The sequence below is a fragment of the Dioscorea cayenensis genome, chromosome 20, assembly GCF_009730915.1.
Source record: "Dioscorea cayenensis subsp. rotundata cultivar TDr96_F1 chromosome 20, TDr96_F1_v2_PseudoChromosome.rev07_lg8_w22 25.fasta, whole genome shotgun sequence".
In the NCBI taxonomy this organism is placed as follows: Eukaryota; Viridiplantae; Streptophyta; class Magnoliopsida; order Dioscoreales; family Dioscoreaceae; genus Dioscorea; species Dioscorea cayenensis.
Window position 1 is genome coordinate 19013004 of NC_052490.1, and position 6051 is coordinate 19019054.

The window sequence follows — 6051 nt, forward strand, 5'->3', positions numbered from 1 at the left end:
GACCATCTCGCACGCATACACGAGGGGGTTCGAGTGAAGCTCAAGAAAAAAACAAAAAAATAACTCGAGTGTATAAAAAGATGAAGCAAATGAATACAACTCGATAATGCAAAAATAACATAAACTCGGAAGAAAAAAATCCTACGAGTGAACAAGTCTAAAAAAACAAGAAAAATAAGATAAAGTAAAAATGCATGAAAGTAAAAAGAAAGGTCAAGTGTCGGAGTCGCTCTCGGGGCTCACTGCTGCTTCAGCTGAAGTGGAAGCATATAGTGGGTCCTCCGGTCTTTCGGGGTCGAGGATGGAGGTGCTGGAGGCACTAGCGGGGCCTGAACAGTCCTAGGCTGTAGGACAAATGATGAGGCAATGTCTTGCACTAGGATCCGCTGTAATATGTCGAAACGCGCCATGAACTCTGTGTACTGAGTGGCCTGCGTAGCCCTAATCTCGGCAACCTCGGCTCGGGACCACTCCTATAGCATTCTCGAGCCTCTCAAAGCGATCATTGGCTCGAGAAGGTGAAAACATACGCACTGGGGGTGGTTCCTCGGCTGCTGGAGGTGCCTCGGTCTCCATCGATGCTGGTTGAGGCTCGGGGGCGGGCTGAGATGCTCGGCGTCATCACCCCTCATCCTCGCCTATCTCGGGGCTGGTAGGGACTAACGCAAAAAAACCCCTGTCCGAAATCCCTACGGACCATGCCCATCAACCGCATCATCTCTAGACCCAGTGGAGCAGGTACACTCGTCTTCTAGGCTCTGCGAATCGAATCCAAGAGACCCATGCCCAGGACTAATCTCATAATGTAAGGGCCCGAGAAGATCGCTCCCAGTCTAGCGTACTGTCCCTGGTGTCTGATGTAATCAGCCAAGATGTGCCCTAAGTGGATCGGTATGCGCTCTACCATCGAGTACAAGTACAACAACTCCTGGCGGCTCAAGACACCAGTACTATCGCCACGGCCATTCACCGACCTACTCATGATGGCGTGCAAATATCTGTAGGCAGGTCGGGAAAGGCACGTGGCCTTGGAGACCCCCGGCTCATACTGACCTTGACCACATAGCACTCTGTAAGTTCTCTGCTGGGTCAAGGTTCCGGGGATAATCGATGAGGGCAGCGTGCATACTCCTCCCGAATCTGTGAATGCCTCCTCGTATAAGCCAAGTAGTATGGAAAACTACGTAATGCTCAAGCTATGGTGGCGTCCAAACACTCTGAACTGAATGGTGCCCAAACTGTTGAAGCTCGCATACGCTCTATCAAACTCAAACGAGGAGAGCACCTCAAGTGCAAACTCTCGGATAGCTGGCTCTCTAATCATCAACAACTGCCGCCAACCACCATCTGAAACAAGGTCCTCAACCTCATCAGTGAACTCATCTCCCTGCTGAAGATCTCGTAGTATAGTCGTGTCCAGGAATCGAGTATGTCCGAAGCGGAGTCTCGATAAGCGCTCATAACGGGTCTGATGTTCGGGAATCGCAAATCGCATGCCCTCGGGCTCAGAGGATGACTCACGTGGCCTCTTATCAGCTTGCTTCTTTGTCCTAGGTGCCATGATCTGCCAAATTTAAACAAAATTAGTCAAACAAGTTGATAAAACAATACTGCAGAAATCCACACGGTCGTGTGGAATTTCCGCATGCCCGTGTGGATTCACGGGGCGTGAGAACCGCACGGCCAGGCATCAACAATCCAAAAATACAACTCAATAATATCTCTAACTTCGTTCTAAACGTAAATCATTGTTCCAATTGAAGAAACGAAGCATTATTAACCAGATTAATCAATAGAAATCATGAATTGATGAAGAAGATGAAGAAAATGAATTTACCGACGAGGAGAAGTGAGGAAATAAAGAGCCGGCCTGAAAACTTGTTAAAATCCCACCAAACTGGCGCAATGGACTCGGAGAATGTTGTGAGAGTGTTTTCAAGTGAAAAGGAGTCGTGAAGAAGGAGAGAAATCATCCCCTTTTTAAACAGAACTCGCGACTTTTGAACGTTCTGTGCATCCACACGGGCGTGTGGAAATTCCCCACGCCCGTGTGCCTCACTTCAAAAGCTCCACAGGGGCGTATGCACGCCCCTGTGCGCTCTCGGGAAAAACTCTCACTGACTTAGAACGATCTCCCACGGGCGTGCGGAAATTATCCACGCCCGTGCGCCCGGATCCAGCGAGGCGCATGCGCCCACGTGGCTTCCACGGACATTCGAGAAAGATATCAAGTCTTCCACGCCCGGGTGGAAATTCCCCCAGGCGTGGACATTCTAAGCCCAATTCACGAGGCGCACCCTGACGCCCCTGTGTTTTCTCGGGATGGAGGGAACAACCTGCAGAGTTTCGCACGGGCGTGCGGAAATTACCCACGCCCGTGTGTGGTTAACAAGGTCACCCACAGGGGCGAGTCCACGCCCCTGTGTGTTCTCGGGAGAATTTGCCCAACTCTGCAACAAGGGCAGTCACATGGTCATCCACAGGGGCAGCCGCATGCCCATGTGCCCTCTCTGGATGAGTTCACAGTACACATCCACGGGCGTGTGGAATTTCTGCACGCCCGTGTGTTTTCTCTGGATGACTTAGAAAAACCTGCAGGCTCTGCAGAACTAGTCTGAACATGTCTACACACTCAGAGCCTGCCCTATTATGCAAAATTTACCAGATAAAAACACAAAATAGAACTCAAACGACCAAACTTCGCCAATTCGCAACAAAACACACAATGAATTCTTTTAAAAACCCACAATAAAATCGCAGCACAAATACTCAAAAATTTCAACACCAACACTTAACAATTTATTCATACAAACAAACTAAACTAAAAGGTACGAAAATAGTAAACACTTGGATTGCCTCTCAAGAAGCGCTTGTTTAACATCACTAAGCTTGACGTATCTTTCTTACCTCACGGGGGTTCATGAATGAAGGTTGCCCTCTTACCCATAACTTGAAAGCATGATGAGCAAAGTCTCTTGAGGGTAGAGGGTGTACTATCAGGCTTTGGACCACCTAGCAATCGTTCGTCCAACTTCCTTAGCTCATGTACGTCTCCAATAGTCTTGGGGCATTTTCGGTGGCGTCTCCTAGCCCTCTTCATTTTCCGGAGCACATTCTTCAAGATCCCCAGGGTAGATGTTTCCTCTCCATTCGAACCAAGCATCATTACTTCTTCATTGCTCTCCTCTTGGTCGAACAAACCTTCATACGGATCGGGGTTGAACATTTCTTGTATATATTCATCAACAATCTCATCAGTAGTATCTAGAAAATACAAAGTGTCATCAAAATCGAGAGAATGCCGCATGGCTTCAGCAAGGCGGTAAGTGAGCTTATCGTCTCCGACTCTCAATGTGAGTTCTCCGCCGTCTATGTCAATCAATGCTTTGGAAGTCCGCAAGAATGGTCTCCCAAATATCAAGGGTACATCTGCATCTTCATCGACATCTAGCACTGCAAAGTCAACCGGAAAAATATACTTGTCCATCTTGACAAGCACGTCTTCAATGATGCCTCTCGGATGTCGTACCGTTCGGTCCGCCAATTGTAAAGTCATCTGAGTAGGCCTAGGCTCACCCAAGCCTAGCTTTTGGAAGAAAGTGTATGGCATGACGTTGATACTTGCTCATGAATCCACCAATGCCATTTCCTCACCTAAGTTGCCGATGTTACACGGAATAATGAAGCTTCCCGGGTCCTTCTTCTTCTTCGGCATGTTCTTTTGCAACACCGCTGAGCATGAAGCATCAAGCACCACTGAAGCATTCTCCTGCAATTTCTTCTTGTTGGTCAATAGGTCTTTGAGGAACTTTGTATACTTAGGCATTTGAGCCAAAGCCTCAACAAAAGGAATGTTGATGTGGAGTTGCTTGAACAAACTCAAGAACTTCTTATACTGTTCATCCCCTTGGTCATTCTTCAATCTAGAGGGATAAGGGATTCTTGGCTTGAAAGGTGGGGGTGCCACCTCTTTCTCTTTGTTTGCGCCCTTCTCAACCTCAACAACCTCGGGTGCATGTTCTTTCGGCTTCTCACTCGGAAGCCTCCTTTCAACCTCATGACCGCTTCTCAAAGTGATCGCCTTCACATGTTCTCTCGGGTTGGTTTCCGTGTTGCTTGGTAAACTCCCATGTGGCCTTTCGGAAAGAGATTTCATAATTTGCCCCACTTGATTTTCAAGATTGTGCAAGGAGGCGGTGTGATTGCGAAGTGTAGCCTCGACTGATTCAAACCTTGTATTTGCCGATTGAACAAATCTAGCCAAGTGCTTCTCCAAATCCGTCATTCGGGTTTCCAAGCCTGAAATTCTGTTTTCCACTTGAGGGGCTTGTTGTTGTTGTTGGAACCCCGATGGCCCCATGGTCTTCTGTGGTCCTTGATTACTCCATGAAAAGTTGGGATGATTCTTCCAACCTGAATTGTAGGTGTTGCTGTATGGATTCCCTTGAGGTCTCATTCCATTACCTACAAAGTCAACATTCTCAACTGAAGAAACATCACCAATGACGATTGGGCAATCGGAGGGAGCATGTCCTCCACCACAACCGGTGCAATTGGTCATGGCCGCAACTCTATTCGAAGCTATAAGATCTAGCTTCTTACTCAAACTCTCCACTTGGGCCGCCAATGAAGTTACCGCATCAATTTCATGGAGACCGGCCACCTTTTTCTTTTCCCTAGCGTTCCACTGGTAGCTATTTAACCCCATTTCTTTAATCAATTGACGAGCCTCGTCGGGTGTCTTGCTACCTATGGTGCCGCCGCATCCAAGAGTTGCCTTGTACTTGGGTTCAAACCATTGTAGAAGGTTTGAATGATCATCCACTCCTGGAATCCGTGTTGCGGATACTTGCGCAGGAGTTCCTTGAACCTTTCCCATGTCTCAAATAGAGACTCCAATTCCAACTCCATAAAGGATGAGATCTCATTCCTAAGCTTTGCTGATTTTCCTGGAGGGAAATAACGGGCTAGAAAAGCTTCTACCATCTCCTCCCATGTAGTGATTGATGCCCAAGGTAATGAGTGTAGCCACTACTTTGCTTTCCCCTTTAAGGAAAATGGGAAGGCTCTCAATTTGATGGCATCATCCGTCACACCATTTATCTTCATCATGTCACACACCTCGAGGAAACTCTCTATGTGACTCTTTGGATCCTCATCGGCAAAACCATTGAATTGTGTGGACTGCTGCACCATATGGATGAATGCCGGCTTTAGCTCAAAATTCTGAGCTATAATTGGGCGACGCACAATACTCGATTGTGTCCCCAACACTGAAGGTCTGGCATAATTGGATAGTGTTCGTTGTTGCTCATTTTGTTCTGCCATGTTGTCAGATCCTTCTACTTCCAAATCAGCTGGATTAGGCTGTTCTTGTACAGGTTCTTTCCCTTTCCTTCGAAGTGTATGTTCAAGCTCAGGGTCTCCTTCAATAAATATTGATGGATTCCCTCGGGTCATAACCTGGAGCTGTACCAAAAGTAAAGAAAAAGAAAATCAGAATGATGATAGAATAAGAAGATATGAAATAGAATGTGTAGTGAAATAGCTAAGAAAACAAAGTGCAAAGTATCTCTAAACGCCTAGCTCCCGGGCAACGGCTCCAAAAACTTGACAAGGTCCCCTTGCTTATATCCCGCAAGTGCACGGGTTTGTCGAAGTAATAATCCTGGATGAGCGGGGTCGAATCCACAGGGAGTATGGAGTAAAGACACTTAATTCGATTCTTAGCTATGTGGAGTATCAACAATGATAAGTGCGGAATTGATTCAATTCTCAGAAATTAAAAGCAACAAGTAAGAGAGTAAAAGTAAGGAGGAGGAAAGGCAATCGATAAAGATGGGCTACTCGGATGATGCTTCACCTAGGATAATCACTTCAAGTGCAAGAACTCTCTATTATGCTTCCTAATCAATGCAATGGTGAGTCGTGGAAATCCTTACACACATAGTCCCAAATCTAAGGTCAACTATGCCTAACTCTATACATGTCCCGGAGGAGAAATCGAACAATCTCAACACCTCGCACTCACATAGAGTTGCAATGAGCTCT

The 6051-nt window shown here is 46.8% G+C and overlaps 1 non-coding gene across 1 annotated transcript; it reads left to right on the forward strand.

Moving 5' to 3' along the window:
* The first annotated feature begins 4831 nt into the window (after positions 1 to 4831).
* On the forward strand, positions 4832 to 4938 carry LOC120252229. The gene has a single exon (XR_005533772.1). It is a non-coding gene; the product is annotated as a small nucleolar RNA R71 (small nucleolar RNA).
* The last annotated feature ends 1113 nt before the right edge of the window (positions 4939 to 6051 follow it).